The sequence below is a fragment of the Thalassophryne amazonica genome, chromosome 16 (assembly GCF_902500255.1).
Source record: "Thalassophryne amazonica chromosome 16, fThaAma1.1, whole genome shotgun sequence".
In the NCBI taxonomy this organism is placed as follows: domain Eukaryota; kingdom Metazoa; phylum Chordata; class Actinopteri; order Batrachoidiformes; family Batrachoididae; genus Thalassophryne; species Thalassophryne amazonica.
In genome coordinates, this window is record NC_047118.1 from 45,156,405 (window position 1) to 45,175,672 (window position 19,268).

The 19,268-nt window shown below is 42.4% G+C and overlaps 1 protein-coding gene across 2 annotated transcripts in view; it reads right to left on the reverse strand.

Annotated features, from left to right (window-relative positions):
• The window catches only part of LOC117527882 (carbonic anhydrase-related protein 10-like), a 230,611-nt gene that overhangs the window by 61,799 nt on the left and 149,544 nt on the right, over positions 1 to 19,268 (reverse strand). The window lies entirely within an intron of this gene.

Here is a 19,268-nt window from a genome sequence, read left to right on the forward strand (position 1 = left end):
TGTGCCTTTAATATTTTCATTTATTTTAATTTGTTTTTGGGTTGTTCCTGTGAAGCGCTTTGGGGCGATGCTATTGTGAGATGGCGCTCTACAAACTGAATAAACTGAATTGAATTGTACATGTTGGTAACTCCTGTTCCACTGAGTTACATATTCTGCAATATACAAATATAAACTAAATAAAACTGGTGAATCAGTTTCAGATAATTGCCCCCAAATAGGTATAACGCACATATGAAACAGTTTTGACAAACTTTGATGGCAATTTCGAATGAGGCACTGTTGGAACAACAACAACACTTTCACAAATATTTCATGCTCAAACACCAAAATGACTGGTGTTTTATTAAAAGATTAAAAATACACTTTTATAATCAGAAACAAAGTGATCAATACAGAGTCCAAGAGGAGACAGTTCATCAAATGCACAATTAGACATGCAGTAGGACCAAGAAATAACAGTGGACTAACAGCACCGCCACAGAGGAAAAATAATGAGGACAAGAAAACATTAAAACAAATTTAATGGGAAAGAAAATGACATGAATAAAACAACTTAATGATTGAGATAGAGAAATGGGTTGGAGAGTCTGAGAAAGTGTGACAGAAATATGAGCAGAGAAATGGGTTAAAAAGAGTTTCAGCTCCTCAGAGAAACAGTAGCGGACAGAAAATGTTAATATTTAAAAGAGGCGACGTTATCAGTCCCACCTGAGCCTGAGCTGTAATAGGCCACTGCATAATGTATGTAACTCAATGAGCACAGAGAGAGAGAGAAAAAAAAGGTTTCTGCTCCGTCCTTATCTATTACAAACAAGCTCTCTGGCTATCCTCTGTTGAAACTCTGAGCTTAATTATCACGCTGGAGGACGGCGAGTCGAAAGCTCTGCTTTCCTTGCTCTTTCTCAACGTTATTCTGTGAGAGGCCGAGGATTTCGAACACTCTCACCCTCAGGGATCTCAGCGAGGCAGCTATGATACAGAGACAGGAAAGTAAAGGGCAGAGGGCTCATACACCAGACTGATTTACAGATTAAAGCTCAACAGTAGCATTTGTTGTACTTCTGTCATGATATTTAGTCATCCTATAACCTCAGCAGGGTGAAAGGTCACACACCTGCAGATTAAAACCATAGACTCTCTCTCTCTCTCTCTCTCTCTCTCTCTCTCTCTCTCTCTCTCTCTCTCTCTCTCTCTCTCTCTCTCTCTCTCTCTCTCTATATATATATATATATATATATCATATATATATCCTGAACAATCCCTGTGTGACATCACCCATAGTGTTTCTATAGAGACCTGGAAGAGCCATTTTGAAGCTCAAAAAGTGCTGCTCTGGGTGCCGACTTCATGACAAACCCACGAATGGACCCTGTGTGACCTGGGTGGGATGTATGAAGCCTGAACATGCCTCAATCTTACAGCTACCAAACAAGCTAAGCTAGCAGGCTAGCATTTGTTCAAGTGTTTATTAACATATTTTTGAGGACTAGGCAGTGGTTTTCATCATGGTTTGCTTGGGTGCATTAAAAATTATGACCCACTTATTTCCTCACCAATTGTGGATTAAACAGACACAGTGCCTTCAAGCTACAGATAACTGCTAAAAGTGACAATGCACTTAGCATATAAAATTAAGTAATATGAAAATTTCACTTGATGGAAATACTGCAGCATCGACATCTTAGATGATCCTTTAGGATAATTAACCACACATAAAGCCATATTATTAGATGGTTTACAGATGATTTAAAAATTTGTTTTTATTATGACAAATATTTGTTATAAAATGCTCAGAACTGACAGACATGGTTCTCTCCAACAATTAGCAGCTACAACTAGTGGAGTGCCGAGCTCAGCTTAGCTCAGCAGCACATAGGAACTGTGATTCAAAGAGACCATGCCCCTACTTATGCAAAACGTTATGGCATAAAATATCTTAAACTAAGGAGTTAGAAAAAAAAAAATCACCCCTGTACAGTTGTCATGGAGGGAAGAACTACCTGTAGAGATCAAAACCATTTTTTTAATTTATTTTTTTATTTCTGCTCGAAATTTGGACATTTTAACATCGGCTTCTATGTGAACCTGCTCCTTTTTGGAGCCTGCCTCATGCGACCAGTCAAGGAATTGCAACTTACTCTTCTTCCTGTTGTGCCTCATTTTGTACGGCCAGATTTTACCACTTGATTAAAACTAGTCCTTGCTGATGACGTGGTTTTGACGCAAATGTTGAGAGATGATATGCAGCTGGGATACAATGCAAGCTGCACTGTATCCCAGCTGCACATGATGCAGTGATGCAGAATGCATTTAGCTTGGTTGCAGGTTGCATACTGTCAGGTTGCAGGAAGGCGAGGTTTCAGATATTCCAGGCACAATACAAAAGCCTGATCCAAAGATTTTTGAACTTGCAAAGGAGAGGAGCGTTCAACCTGACAGGATCAGCAGAACCAATGAGATGGAGATACATTTTTGGGAGTATGTGCTGGTGTCATGTATCGCCACATGCACTACACCATGGAATCTCCTTGGGTTCTGGATGGCAGCCATCCAGGCAAGCATCCCCATCTGTAGAATGTAAACATCCAACTGCTGCAGCCAGATGAAGCATGCGTGACCCCTTGGCCCTGAGGCACATATGCCCTGGGTCATGCATACAGAAAGTCATAGTTGTCACTTCCTCACAATGCAAGTGATATTTGTCATCTGTCTCCCCAAATAACCTCTTGTTTAACACAGTCATTCGAGCAGTACCCAAGGATCCTCCGAAGACCAAATACCAAAGGCTTCTAGTCGTTGCTGTTGGTCTAAATAGCATCAAAGTCTTGCAACCATACAGCAAGACAGTATGCACTAGGACCTTCTTTCTTCTGCAAAGAAATGATCATTATCAAATACTTCCATCCAGTGAACTCATGACTTAATAAACTCTTCACAAGCCTCTCTCGATATCAAAGGCAGAGGACCCAGAGACATGAATATCACTGCCTTGATAAGTGATCATCTCTACAAATTCAACACTTTCACCGCATGCAGATACACTTCTGATGGCAGAATCCAGGAAATCACAGAAAGACTGGATCCCGGTCTTGATGCTGGGCAGTCAAATCCAGCAAACCCAGACACTCTGATTTCTCACTCAGCTTCTCAAGACCTTCTCTTATTTATTTATTTATTTATTTATAGCAATGACAGCACTTTTGACCAATATGAAGCACTTTACAATAAGTCCATTTAATAATGTATTACTGTAATAAAACAATATAAAAAAACACAAAACAATTGTGGGCCTGTCTCATATTGTTTTCTATATGTTTATTATAGATAATTAATTCCACATAAGAACATGTGAGACAGTTTAACTTTTAAGATGGTCTCCAGTCAGTTTAACAGTCCTTTGAAGCAATCAACATTAAATCACAATGTAAGACAGTCTGACCTGCAAATTTGCAATTCTTCTATATCACCTCTGTATCAGATCAGAGTGTCAGGGCAATGTGCCCCAAGGTTGAGTAGTTTGACATTCAGTATCTTGCTCAAGGTCATTTCCAACAAATATAAAAATGTATCAGTTAATAGACATCCTCACCTCTTCAACAATTTTGATATTGTTGTAACACACACTCACTCACCAGCCACTTTATTAGGTACATGTTACTAGTACTGCCTTAACTCTATATGGTATAGACTCACCATTGTTCACAGATTTTAGTCCATACTGACATGACAGTATCATGTGATTGCCGGACTAATACAGCAACACCACCACCCTGAATGAATCCATATTTCCTGTTGTTTACACTAAATTGTGATCATACCACCTGAATGTCTTCTGGAACTCAAGACTCATCAGACCAGACAGCATTTTTCCAATCTCCCATTGCCACGCTCACTGTGAAGAGTAGGTGGACAGACGTTGTGCTACCAATATGTAAACCTAGATTCAATTCCAGGTCCTACTATCTGTGTGTGTGTCCTTGGACAAGAAACTTCATCTGCATTGTCTCAGTCTACCTAGCTGTAAATGGGTATCAGTGTCACAGACTGAACGGTCTCCCCTACAAATTGCCCCCCCCCCGTCTTCACTGCGCATGTGTCATTTTGGAGCATCAGCAGCGATTCACCGATTATCGCCTCGTTTCTGCTTAAAACTGCCTAATTTTTACTTAAAACTGTCTTTAGAATTATTTAAGAGGTTTTACTTTGTCATCTGATGGCTGTCAAGTGTCAGACTCAGAGAGACAGTCTCAGACCTGCTGCTGTGGCCCTCTGATCCATCTCCCCTGTCTTTCATGATGAAATAATGCTGAATTTATGTTGAAATGATTGTTGTACCAAAGCTTCAGATATCTGTCGCTGAGATAGATGACGACTGGAGTGCAGGTTGAAGCAGAAACGATGCAATAATCATGAATTGCTGCCGACTCTCCAAAATGACGCATGCACAGTGAAGGCTTGGAGACCAATTTTTAGGGGATGGCGTTAGGTCAGTGACACCGGCCTTGGGTGGGGTAGTAACCTAGAGCAGAAGCATGGGCACCAACAGGCCTCAGGTCTTATTATACCTTAACTCTTCTTCATGTCCACTGTAACCTTAAGTTTCTTTTTCTTACCTGACAGGAGTGCCACACGCATGTCATCTTCTGTTGCTGTAGTCCATCTAGTTCAAGGTTTGATGTGTGCACACATCAGTTGTAACGAGTGGTTATTTGAGTTGCTGTTATTTTCTATCAGCTTGAACCAGTCTGGTCATTCTTCTCTGACCTCTGCCATCAACACTGCATTCATGCCGAGGGTACTGCCACCCACTGAATGTTTCTTCTTTTGATAGACTAATCAAGTCCTCTCTTTAAGGGCAGTTGAACAGGTGTACCTAATGAAATGGCCAGTGACTGTCTAGATGTCAATATGGAATAAAAAGTGTTTGTCTGACTGAACAGACAGTTTTCAGTCTTCACCAGGTTTGGGGATAAAACTGTAAAATGCAATCAGGTGCTGCTTCAGGTAAAGCCATAACAACCCAAAGCACTTTAATTCTTTTCGAAGGAAACAATTCTGATACATGAAGAATCTGCATTCAATCTCCACAAACTCACCACATGAATGCTGAGATGCCTCTTACATAAACTGCAGCTAATGCGTGTGCTCTGCTCCTTTTATCCTTCACACTGACTTGTGAAAAAACTGTCTTGTACACCTGTTGCTACAACTATTTGCGCACACCAGAGGCTGAAAGACAGAGTGTACCCTGTGAGAGCCCATTGGATCCCTTGTGCGGCAGGTGTCAGCCAAATTCTAGGTGACACACACGAACATCTAACACCGCTTGCTTGGCACTTAGAAAATGTGTGGCCATTCGCGCTGTCAGCATGAAAACAGTCAGCAGACAATCACTTTCAAGAGGGATGTGAAATTTGTCTAAGTGCCCCCACGACTGTGAAGTTGCCAAATATGTGGCGTGCAATGTGGTGTGGCAGAGGGTGGGCTTCCCCCACAACACGTGTGTGTGTTCCGCGCACTCCCCCCCAACACATGGTGTGCGTGTGGTTTGCGCCCCCCGCAGGCGAAGCACCTCTCATCTAATCACAGAGTGACACCTTGGTCTGTGTGGTGAATGGACAAGGGGCATGGCTGGCTGCTAACAGCAGTGGCTGTTGACATCTCTGGTCCTGGACTTCACAGCTACAGAATATGTACCATGTTCTGACAGACATGTGCATGTGTGTGTGTGCTTGCTGTCCTCACGTGGAAATACAAAAAAACATATACTGCTTTTGCGACAGGCTGAGGAGCAGGCACAGCACGCACACTGACAGGCTGCGCCAGGTGATATGGACTGTCAGATCATAACAGGCAGCGGGCGATCTGAATGTCACGTTACCCACATTTTGTTCCACATGATGCAATGTCTGTGCTGCGGCGCACCATCCACAAGACACGCGGGCCGGACATGCATGTGGGGCCGGCTGGACATGCCGCCATAGTGAGGAAATGGAAGACCACAGGCATAGCACTGGTTAAGGCCCGAAGTGGCAGACCAAGAAAAATTTCAGATAAGCTCAAGCACAGGATGGTGAGAACAGTCATACTCAACCCACAGACCTACTCCAAAGACCTACAACATGATCTTGCTGCAGATAGTGTCTCTGTGCATCGTTCAACTATACAGCGCACTTTGCACAAGGAGATGCTCTATGGAGAGTAATGCAGAGGAAGCCTTTTCTGGGTACACACGACAAACAGTCGCTTGAGGTATGCTAAAGCACATTTGGAGAAGCCAGCTTCATTTTGGAACAAGGTGCTGTGGACTGATGAAACTAAAATTGAGTAATTTGGACATAACAAGGGGCGGCATGCATGGCAGAAAAAGAACACAGCATTCCAAGAAAAACGCTTGCTACCTAGAGTAAAATTTGGAGGTGGTTCCATCATGCTGTGGGGCTGTGTGGCCAGTGCAGGTACTGGGAATCTTGTTAAAGTTGAGCATTGGATTCCAGTCAATATCAGCAGATTCTTGAGAACAATGTTCATGAATCAGTGACAAAGTTGTAGTTGTGCCGGGGCTGGATCTTTCAGCAAAACAACAACCCTAAACACGGCTTAAAATCTACTAAGGCATTCATGCAGAGGAACAAGTACAACATTCTGGAATGGCCATCTCAGTCCCCAGACCTGAATATTATTGAAAATCTGTGGTGTGACTTTAAGTGGGCCGTCCATGCTCAGAAACCAACAAATCTGACTGAACTGGAGATGTTTTGTAAAGAAGAATGGTCCAAAATACCTTCAACCAGAATCCGGACTCTCATTGGAAGCTATAGGAAGCGTTTAGAGATTGTTATTTCTGCCACAGAAGGATCTACTAAATATTGATGTATTTTTTTCTGTTGGGGTGCCCAAATTTATGCACCTGCCTAATTTTGTTTAAAGAATTATTGCACACTTTCTGTAAATCCTATAAACTTCATTTCACTTCTGAAATATCACTGTGTTTGTCTGCTATATGATATATTTAACTGAAATTGCTGATCCAAACAACCAATGATTTATAAAAGAAAATCATAGAAATCATTAGGAATGCCCAAACCTTTACATACAACTATATGTGTGTTTAATACACAACTATGGGGACAGTCTGGAGTGTGCACAATGTTGCCAAGGTGCAACAGGTCTTCCATTCACATATTAATTCCCTCTAACCAGTATTCAAAATCATGTTCTCCATGTTCCAACCCTTCACACTATGGACCACAAACTGCAAGATCACCAGAAGACACAAGTCTCCTAATCATTTCAACAACAAAAAGAAAGGTGTTTGCTGATCATAGCTTCAGTGTAGTTGGTCCAAAGTAAAGTCAAGTTACTCTATGAGCCAGTCATCAATTTTGACCTAATCGGTACCACATAAGGTGACGAAACACCTCAGTGTAGCATCCCTACACAACAAAAATGTATGATAGCCATGCCAGGTGGTAGCTGTAGCCAGCTAGTGGTCAATAAAGAATTACACAGAGGTCAAAATGTAAAAAATGCTTCAATCATCATTTATCTGGAAAACGACCAAAGGTTTGGTACACTGGTGGTCAATCAGCCAAGCAGACAAAATTGGAAGAAGCAGGCAGGAACGTGGTCCAAAAAACAAGCAGATTTCTCAAACACGGCAGGCAGGGGCTGAGACTAATGCGAGGTCGATACACGGGTAGACAAAAGAACAAGACTGTGGAAGGCTGGTAAGTGAATGTGGAAATTCAACAAACTGGCAGTGTGGGCGCAAACACAAAAAGAACCAGTGGTAATTAGGGAACAAGACACAGGTGTGGGAGAACAATCTGGAAAGGGGGTGTGGCAAACAGAAGGGACAGGACACACCCACACCAAACCCTGAACACCCAGCCCAGTCTCACGTTTTTTTTTTTTTGTGCTCCCATGACAAAATGAGTTAAATTTTCGTGACAGGGTTTTTTTTAACTCACTATTACTAACCCTACTCCTACCCACGACCCTAACCTTAACCATAACCTAATCTTACTATTTCCCCTCACCCTAACCAAAACCACCCGACCCCCCCCCCCCACTTCACTTTAAATTTCATGCAGCCATCACAGAATGAATTCAAATGAATTCATGCTGCCGTGACAAAAATGAGGCACTTTTCGTCACAATATCACGAACCAATAGATTCATGTATATTTCGTGCTGCTGAATCACGACTTGCCATGAGACCAGGTTGGAACACCAGACAAGAGAGTGCAGTAAGACAAAAGCAAAGTGAACAGGGCCCAACTCAATGGTGAACCTAAAACCACCGTGATCTAAACAAAATGCCAAAACCACGAATGAACAACTGCAGTTCCAATAAATAAGAAATAAAATAAAGAAGACTTACTATGAAAGAACAAAGAAGTAACCAGAAAACAAATGTAAGGACTGAAAAGACATCAACAACAAAAATAAAGGCTCAGATAAACTAGACTGGAATTCACACGTGGCCACAGTAAAATAAACTTATTATTCAACATATGAGAAAAACAAAACAAACAGGTGATTCAACCATGGAAATAGAGACTGGAATGGACGTCACGTGACTAGCAGCATGATGCATGGCGGCCATTACTAAGGGTGGAGAGAGCGCCTTGAGCCAGTTAAACAGAAGCGAAATGAGAGGAAAAAGGCAGCCAGTGCTTCACCATCAACTGCACCAACTACAAAAGCAAATTCTCGAATACTAAAATGAACTGTACAATAGCCTTAATGTAATTATGTAAAACAAGTGTCTATTTTAAAGTCGTTATGTCGCAATTTAATATCGATATACTGAGACTATAACTCAACGCCTAAGTTCTTTTCATTAAGCTGCGTTCACATGCATACAGATATGGAAACAAAAATGTTTAAATATATTTATGTCTATATATACTTGCAGTTGTTTAATATGATATGCACATGGTGGTCACAGGCGGCATTTAAATTTTAACTGTGTGGTTGGAGGGGATGGAGGAGGTACTTTTTACCCTGACTGAGGGTCAAAAGTCATAAATTCTGAATGGCTTTATATATACTTGTAATAAAATGTTAGTAAAAATCATATATGTTGTTGTCATTAAAAGACTAGCAATAATATTACAGTGGAAAAAGCAGCAAGGTAAATGACCACAATGGCAAGGCATACTTCAGATTTATATTATAATACATAAGGATTTTTTATCCAGACATGTAGGGGTTCGTTAGAGCTTTTAATCAGCTTGAATACAATTTACAAGGCTTCATTTATAAAAATCCAATGAGAATTATGACAGCAAAAAAAAAAAAAAAAAAAATCACAGTAAATGAACAGAATGGCATATTTTCCCCACATTTCCACGCTTTACATAAAACATTTTTTTTTTCTACCCAGACATGTATGGGTTCATTAGAAAGAGCAATTAAAGGGCTTTAAAACAAGCATACTTTTATTAAAACCTGTTAACAAATAGCAACAATAGAGAGAGAAAAGCAGCACAGTTTGTCATAATTTCCCCAAATTTCTGCATTTTACATAAAAGTTTTTTTTTCACCCAAACATGCATTGGAAAGAGCTTTCAAATGGTTTTAAAACAAGCCTACATTTATTAAAACCTGTTAACAAACAGCAACAATAGAGAGAGAAAAGCAGCACAGTTTGTCATAATTTCCCCAAATTTCTGCATTTTACATAAAAGTTTTTTTTTCACCCAAACATGCATTGGAAAGAGCTTTCAAATGGTTTTAAAACAAGCCTACTTTTATTAAAACCTGTTAACAAATAGCAACAATAGAGAGAGAAAAGCAGCACAGTTTGTCATAATTTCCAAAAATTTCTGCATTTTACATAAAAGTTTTTTTTTCACCCAAACATGCATTGGAAAGAGCTTTCAAATGGTTTTAAAACAAGCCTACATTTATTAAAATCTGTTAAGAAATAGCGATGCTAGTGCAAAAAAAAGCGGTCAGTTTATTATTTATTATCTGCACATTTCCACCCTTAGTAATGGCGCCTTCCTGTCCTGAGCGAAGCTAATAGATTGAGGCGCGCACGTCCATTCCAGGACTATATTTCCATGGATTCAACTAACACAATGGAACACAAATGGAAAAAATAAAGGCTGGACACAAACTACAATGGAACTTGACTCATGACTAAAGTATGATAAACAGAAAATACATGATAAACAGAAAAAAACCAGTGACCTCAATATAAGAAACAGAAAATCAAAGACAGAGGATCAAAGACAGATAAAAATGAGTCCAGATCATAACAAGAGCCCAGAATGGGCTGAATCATGACACACAACCATACAGTAAGTCAGGCAGCACCAGGCCCATGAGGACTTGGACCTTCATTCACCTGCAACGACATCGGCATCGCCAAACACCTCTGTCTAGTGACCTCCTGATTCCACAAGCTCTTCCCAAGCGCCTCTGGATCTCAAAGGCCCAAAACACACATCCAAATTCAGCTTTTATAAAAACTGAGGCTGATATATATTCCTTCAGTCAGAAGTGTAAAGGCAGCCGTACGTGATGAATCATGCAGAAAAACACACTGTATTGAAGTGTGTGTGGAGCACCTGTGTTAGGCACGTTCATTTTGTGACATTAGACCGCAATGCAGCAGTTGTAGCATGTTCAAAGCTTTTGGAATGCACCAATGCCATTTTTTCCATAAAGCCTCACAACATGCATTGCATGGTGTTACACAGATGATATTACAAGCAATGAGACACATCCACAGGCTTGTAGGTACGTGTGCACCCACCCACCCATCCACACACACACACACACACACACACACACACACACACACACACACACACACACACACACACACTTGCAACTGAGCAAAACAGGAGCAGCCAATTACACAGATATAATGACACAGAAACCCAAATAAGAGAAGAGATGACGGAAAACAAGTTGTGCACTTATAAATGTGCACACATGAAGATATCCGTGGAGCACCAGATGCTGCAGAGACAACAAAATAAAAAAGTATTGCCCCCTAAGTCTGACTACATCACAGTGACACACAATTCCCACAGTTTGATTAATTTGTGCACAAGATAAATATTAAATATTTTTAGCAGTACATGGGCTAAGTCACTGGAAAAAGCACATTTCATTCTGACCACACAAAAATCTGTTCTGCGGTTAATGCATGTATTTCCATGTTTGTTACTATCCACATAGGGTGTTATTTTATATACCATTTTGGCGTGACAACATGGCATTTTGGCTCAGTGCAGATGCTTATCATGTGCACAAGAACAAATCAAATGTTGGGAAATAATTATATCTTTAAACACAGAGCAGGATTTGGAGTGCTAAATAAAATGGGGCCTCATCAACATATTTATTTATTTATTTTTATTTAATATTTATTTCATTCATTTAAAAGAAAAAAACAGAATAGCAGAAATAACAAAACTTTACAAACCCTTGAATGAAAAGGAGCAGATTGGAAGAACAAGTCTCATTTCTCAAACTCAGGGGGGAAAATAAGTCGGAACACAGCAGTACGCCGTACCGGGAAGAGATATACAGTCCTGTACAGCCAGTATGCAGGGGTACGCCTTGGAAGAGCAACTTTCACCCTTGCACACAGCGTGAGACCTTTCAATTTTCAAGCGAATTTCTCCAAAATAAATGTAAATTTGATGACCACATGAAAATCATCAACAGGATGTGCCGCCCATGACGTGTTGAAGAAGTAGGTTTTAGTGCACTGAATAAACGTTATCGTTTGTGTGTTCAAATAAAAAGCTTCAGCAGGACCCCAGAAGCAATCAAAAAGCCTGCACTAGCATTACTCTGTACCACCAGCAGGTGGCAGTGCATTTTCCCTTTCTCTGTTGATGTTCTGATGTTATTTCCCAAAAATGTTGACACTTTACATGAAAATAAATGTTTTACCATAAATTATATTACGTGTGTAACATCATACATCACGCAGAATTTAAGAATCTCAAAGTCAGAAAAGAGCAGACTGTAAACTGTTAAGTACATTTTTTTGAGTAGGACAGTTCCTGCAAGAAACTAATCTTATTTTCACTCCTGCTCAAACTTAGGGCCCCTTCACATACAGTGGTGGGTACACGTCCGCTAACTGCTAATTATCGAAGATAATGTTTTCATTATCGGATTAGCTTTTCAGATAACTCTGAAAACCAGCATCGGACCAATTATCTTCCAATAAGTTATGGTCAGATCATTTTTAGCCCGTTAACATTTTTGCAGATAGTAGATGCACAGTTTTATCCTCTACAAACAGAGAAGAACTGCTTCTAAAAGAAATCACTCCATCCTCTAAAGACAAAAGAAAACCGGTCATAGAAAAGAAGAAGAAGAAGAAAAAAAAGCTCATTTCTTTTGACCCCATACAATGTCACCCAAATCATCCAGAGGCATACAGTTTTAACTTATGGTTAAAATTTTAACCAAACTAATTTTGGACAAGTTATTTAAAGTTAGTTTTATAAAGTGAAAATATCAGATATATGTTTTAGTTTTAAAGACATGCCCGTATATAGAGGGGGTTCAGGGGGTTCAACCGAACCCCCCCCCCCCCCCCCGAGAATTCTGCTGATTTTTTCTGATCTGGATATCAACGTTATGTATTTTCTTTTCATTGATCATAAGCAACAAGCACTAACTGTTACACAGCTATTATCACACACCCTCAAGTTTCAATTTCCTCTGCCAGAGTAATCCCTTAAGTGATGAAAGGGGAAACTGATAGATAAACTTTTCCCATGGGGGTTGAGAATTTTTGCTCCCTGGTCCCTATCCTCCTCTGATATCAAACAGATTAGTAGGCTTGTAAATACCCATGTAGACACACAATTACACTTGTCTGGTTCGTAAAAACATGTTTGTATGTATAAGCTGAGAAATAAAGGGAGCTTCTCCTTCCTGTTGCAAATAATGTAAAGGTGCAAATTTGTCTGTGGATGTGGGAGGAAACTGGAGCACCTGGAAGAAACCCACGCAAACACGGGGAGAACATGCAAACTCCACACAGAAAGGCCACAGGCGGGAATTGAACCCAGTGCTAACCACTAAGCCACCGTGCCGCCCCTGATCCAAACTGTAAATACAAGGTTTCCACAGTACTTTTACCAAACGGTTGCCAGTACACAAATTTATACTCTCAAAAAGGTCTGACACAATTTTAATACGAGGTCTGTTAGAAAAGTAGCTGACCTTTTTGTTTTTTTCAAAAACCATATGGATTTGAATCACGTGTGATTGCATCAGCCAAGCTTGAACCTTCGTGCGCATGCGTGAGTTTTTTCACGCCTGTCGGTTGCGTCATTCACCTGTGAGCAGGCTTTGTGTGAGCAGTGGTCCACCCCTCTCGTCGGATTTTTATTGCGAATAAATGTCTGAACGATTTGGAGCTTTGCTGCATCAATTTTTTCCAGAAACTGTGAGAGACCTCCAAAATTCAAATGGCTTTGAGGGACGATTTTATGGGGATTACACAGATTATACAGTGCTCCAGCCGGTTTAAAGACCGCCCACAGCTGCTGAGAGCGCCGATCGACAGGCTGAAACAACCAGATCATTTCCAACGTGAAGGCTTTGTTGATCCGGGACGTCGTCTGACTTACACAAAAATGGCAGGAGACGTGGACATTAGTACTTTTTCGGCACATTCCACTGTTACAGGAGTTTTTTCATGGAAAGAAAAGCGGAGGGACGCGCCACCGTGCCGCTCATGGCGCGGCACAAAACCACCTCCGTGTTGGTCTCACAGGACGGCTTTCAGGTGGCTTTCAGACGGCTGTCCACCGCTGGACTGATAGTATTGCACACCGGGCATTTGCCCGGTGGCCTGATGGCCTACTGGCCTGCTGATTTTTTTTTTTTTTACGAAGTAAAGCGAGCTGTGAGCTTTTCATCCGCGTTTTTTGTTTGGTTGTTTGTTTGTTTTTTTGTAGCAGCTACAACTCGTCCTCACCTCTTAAAGCGTGGTGATAACAGCACACCTGCACTGAGCTTTACAAAGACATTTTTATGCTTTTTTCCTCCTTTATTTAGAGCTAAGCTGAGCCGCTCCGTATCTGCACGTTAAAAACAGCTGATCCTCCGCGACGCGTCAACAACTAACACTATTTTCCACTCAAATGCACATAAACTCTCTTTCTGAGGACCACATGATGTGAAAACACAATAAAACTTTCTTACCTGTAAATCTGGTCATGTTTTCTGCATAAATAAATGTTATCCATTCTTTGTGCTCAAACGCCAAAGCAGGGGCGAATCCAGATGGAATGGGGGTGTGGGGCAAGGATGTCCCCCCTCACAATACCCCTAGATTAAAGGTCCAGTTTTGAAGCCTTTTTTTACTACAACTACTAATACTACTTAAAATAATAATAATTTCGACAAGTAAAATGTTTAGAGAAAATTTAAATGTTAGAAAAATGTTAGAAAGAATTTAATAGTTACATTTATTAACAATGTAGGTTAGAAATTACAAGTTTTACTGTTACAGTGCTGTCAACAGTTAAATATGAGGTCAAGAAAGAGGCCTTTATTTTACTTTTTATAAAACAAGTATATATTTTCATTGAAGTCAAGAAAGGGTGACTATAAAGTGAGTTTTGGCAAAACAAGTATCATTGTCATGTTGAGGTGACAGAGGGTTGTTGTGGGCAGCTGGGGAAAGTAACTAAAAAGTAACTAGTAATCTAACTTAGTTACTTTTACAGTTGAGTAAGCAGTAAAGTAACTATGTTACTTTTTCAAGGAGTAATCAGTAATCAGTAATTGGATTACTTTTTCAAAGTAACTGTGGCAACACTGGATACTGGTATATAAACCCTCCTATTGGTGCATAAACTGGTAGACCGGCCCTTTAGTCATGATTGATTGTGGCCTGGACCAATGAGGTGAGGGGCAGGCCAATTACCCCTCCATCTCGGGCCTCATTTGGGCTACACAGTGCGCCAGTGCCGGACAGAGCGATAACGAGCGATATGGATGGTGGCAAGAAGAGGAAAGGTGGCGCTGAAAGAGCCAGGGATCAGAAGAGAGTAGCCCTTCAGTCAGATGCTGCAAAATGTCTTAAAATAACAGACATGTTTGCTTTGCGTGGACTCGGAGCATCCACATCTGCGGCAGGCAGCCTCAGCAAGTGGCGGAGAAGAAGTTCAACAGGTGGACGAGGCGGGGACCACTACGGCCATGACGGTAAGTGAAGGTTAACTTCAGCTATTAATTGATGAACAGCAACCTAACTTGTTCATAAATCAGACATCTGTGTGTGAGAGACATTCTGATCTTCTGGTCCGAAGTAAAGTGCTGTCTAACTGGGTCACTCAGATATGAATTAAGGTTGGATATAATTTTCATTCGCGCTACTCTGCCAGTCACGTAACCTAGCCTAGCAATGTAACCTGTGCAAATGGTGTGCATGGCTAGCTACCATGCTGCCACTGCCAGGTTGTTTCTTTATTCTTTATTCTATTTGTGTGACGGTCGTGCGTCGGTCATACGAAGTATGCTGTTTTGCACAGTCTGTGGTGCGGTGGCATGGTATAACGGCGTCCCTGTCTAAAATGTATTTTCCCAAGTCCTGGCATAATTTCACACACCTAACATTTACTTTAAATTGAGAGTCATTCTCTAAGTTGATTAGCAACACAAATTGGTAATAAAAGAAATCCTTGATGTTACTTGTAGCTTGTAGTGAGATAGACAACTGTCTCCATCTTGTGGCCTTTTTGTGTATTGCAGTTTCAAAAGTTCAACCTTTGTATCCAGTCAATGGTCCAGTCATCCAGTCATTTCTTGCTTTATATGATGAATTGTATCATACAAGTAATGATATATTATTTATAGCATAGCCTACAGTATTTATATAACAAATGTTTTTATATAATTTCTATTTCTAAATTTAAGTAACAAGGCTGAATGAAATGACGGCTTATTATGTCTAAAAAGTAATGTGACCTACTGTCAATAGATCGTACTTTTGATAAGCCTATGATAACTGTATTTCAGGAGAACTTTTCATAATGCTTCTTATAGTGTTAAAATGTATGTGTCTCCTGGTGCACATTGATCGGTTAAGGGACCAAAAAAAAAAAAAAAAACCCACACTGTCACAGCGGGCTTAATTTTTTTCCCCTTCGATACCTGGTGGTGGCCTGGTCTGAAAAATTTCCCCAGTCCAGCCCTGCGGCTGTCGGTGGGTTTTCAGTCGTGTGACTAACTGAGAAATTGTGGATGAGCCTGGACATGCCAGAACATGTCCTGTGAGGCTTCATCACGGCATTGCTTTGTGCCATGCGGCACCGCCACGACACGCGGAATTCCTCCGCTCCTCTTTCCATGACAAAAACTCCTGTAACAGTGGAATGTGCCGTTCATTTCCAAACTGGACGCTGTGTTTTATCCAGGACGTCCTCTGACTAGCACAGGAATTGCGGAAGACGTGGACATCAGCACTTTTTCGGCACATTGAGACAGACATGCAGAGGAATTCCGCGCGTCGCGGTGGAGCCGCATGGCGCAAAGCAACGCCATGATGAAGCCTCACAGGACATGTTCTGGCATGTCCAGCCTCATCCACAATTTCTCGGTTAGTCATACGACTGAAAACCCACCGACAGCCGTCTGAAAGCCATCTCAAAGCCATCCTGTGAGACCAACACGGAGTGTTGTATGGCTGGGGGGCCTGGCTGCCTTTTTGTTTCTGTCTTTTGTTTTTCTTTCCAGGTGGCTTGCATTTGGGACTGAGTGGCTGTGTTGCTGAGGTTATCAGGACCTCACCCTGATCACCTGCGGCTCGTCAGGACTCACAGCTGAGGTGCATCTATATGGATTGGAACATGGTGGCATTTAAGACTGGAGTATACAGTGTGTATTTGCCAGAGACTCGACCTTGTGACCAGACGGGTGAGATCGTCGTCTCGGGAGCCATCTCATCATCAGTGGATGCAGAGAACGTCCAGGGTTTGATGCACGGTCTGTGAAAGAGGAGGGGGTGAGGTCTCACGCTCGTCAGCACACTTCCTGAGGTACGTTAGATTTTGTGACTAACATTTATACAGTCAGTAAATGTGGTGTCCCTCACACCTTATTATATTGAGCTGTACGTTAGTCATGTATCGGCTTCCACTGCAGTGGAGTTTTGTGAACTGGGTGTTCCATGCCTGCAGGTTGGGAAGCTGATTAGTAATCAAGCCAGGAAGTGTTTGCTGTTTGTACACCTTTAAGTGTTCTCTCTGTGTGTAGAGTGTGGACTCACATAATGGTTCCTTCTTTCACAGACTCGGTTTGTTGCGGCCACCTGGGGGGGTCCTTGGGTCCGAACAGCTTCTGGCTACGGACCGTTAGCGCTGCTGGGAGCGCACCACGCCAGACCGCACTTTCTTTTGTTGTTTTTTGTATCACTGTTATGTATTAAATTCAGTTAGCCTTTGTACCGTGCTCTGCTTATTTCATACTGGGTCCTTCAAACGCTGGTCGGTTCTCCGAGCTGCGTCCGACACATAACAGTAGTCTCTGGCCAAACATCACGGACCCAGCGGTAGCAGAGACGGTAACGCGCCGGGAAGGCGGCGGCAGACGTTCAGTAGTTATCCGGATCAGTTGCGGGTGCTCTCCGCCCGGATGGTGCGTGTTTGAGACCCATTGCTGAATACTGATTTGTGCTCTCTTGCAGCCGTGTTCCTGTGTTGTGCCTTATCCGTGGGTCGTGGTGGAGTGTGACTGGCGACGGCTTCGCGTCACGCTCCGACCGGATAAGAGGTTTAAACGGGAGCTGCAAGAGTGTGTCTGTAATGGGTGCACGCGCACGGCGGAGCTCTGTGGCACGGGTCGCTGAGCTTCCTGTGTTACAGTTGTAGCCCCGTTTCCCCGGATAAAGATAACTACTGCGTCTGTTGTATCAGCTCCGGCGTTATTTAGTTGAGCACATTTTGGTTGTGTTGCACACAGCTGCGCACGGAGATGCAGCTCGTTTGTTTTCTGTCACCAAAGGGGGTTTTTTCATTTTTAGCACTTTGGCTCCCTCTTTTGGTGACTTAGTCACATTACCGTTAAGCTCTTAAGTTAGAACAGGTGTGTTCGATTTGTTTGAGCTTAACGGTATACGTCACTGATTTGTTTTGTGTTAGTTCATTTCGTGTGGGTGTTTTTTGAGTTGGTTTTTGTGTGGGATTTATTTTTTTTTTCCACTGTTTGTGTCTGGGGTTGTGACCCTGCAGCCTGTCTAAGAAGGAAAAAAACAAACAAAGGACCCAAACAACTGTATGTTGGTCTGTTAGTCTTTCTTTTTATTTCTTTTTGTTTCACCTCCCCAGGGTTTGATGGGACGGTCCCCTGGGGGGTGATGGGGTGGTACTTGGGTTTTTTTTTTCCTTTTTTTTGTTTCTTTTTGTTATGCCCTCTCTTCTCCTCTGACTCCAGCCGGGTGAGCCGTAGTGTCGGCGTTGCTGGAGGGGTGCAGTTTGGTTGTGCTGGGCATTTCCCAGGTAGCCTCTGCACCCGGGAGGGGGGGGGGGGTTTGGGGTATTTTCTTTTTCTTCCCTCTCTTCTCCTCTGGCTCCAGCCGGGTGAGCCGTAGTGTCGGCGTTGCTGGAGTGGTGCAGTTTGGTTATACTGGGCATTTCCCGGGTAACCTCTGCACCTGGGGGGGGGGTGTTTTTTGATTCCCTGTTCCACCTCCGGCTTCAGCACGCCTTTGGCCATCTGCCATCGGCGTGGCTGAGGTTTGGGGCAGTGGGATATACCCGCAGCTAGTGGCTGGTGTAGAAGTCGGAGGAGTGGCGCCGTTTTGTGCTGTTTGCCATAACCGCTGTTCCACTCCTTCCGGTTGGCTTCTGGGGTATAGTCACGGTTGGTGACACTGGACGTGCTTCCAGTTTCCACTGCGCCAAGGGGGTGGGGTTGGGGTTGTTTTGTTTGTATGTTTTTTTTTCCTCTCTTCTTGTTTTTCTCCCCAGTTTCCGCCCTCAGGGTTTGACTGTGGTGTCCTCTGGGGGGGAAAGGGCTGTGGGTCCATCTAGCCATAGACGGCCGGGGCTGGGTCCGTTGGTCATGAGGGGAGGGATCTCCTGGGGTTGACGAGTGGTCCTCTGGGAGGCGCTGGGAGTCCCCGTGGGTGACGTTGGATCCCAGAGGGACCTCGGCTGTGGTTATTACTCCTGGAGCTGGCGGGAAGTCCTCTGGGGGGTGTTGGTCCCTACATGTTGTTTGGGGGGGGGGGGGTGTTTTAGCGCTTTTATTTGTAAGCT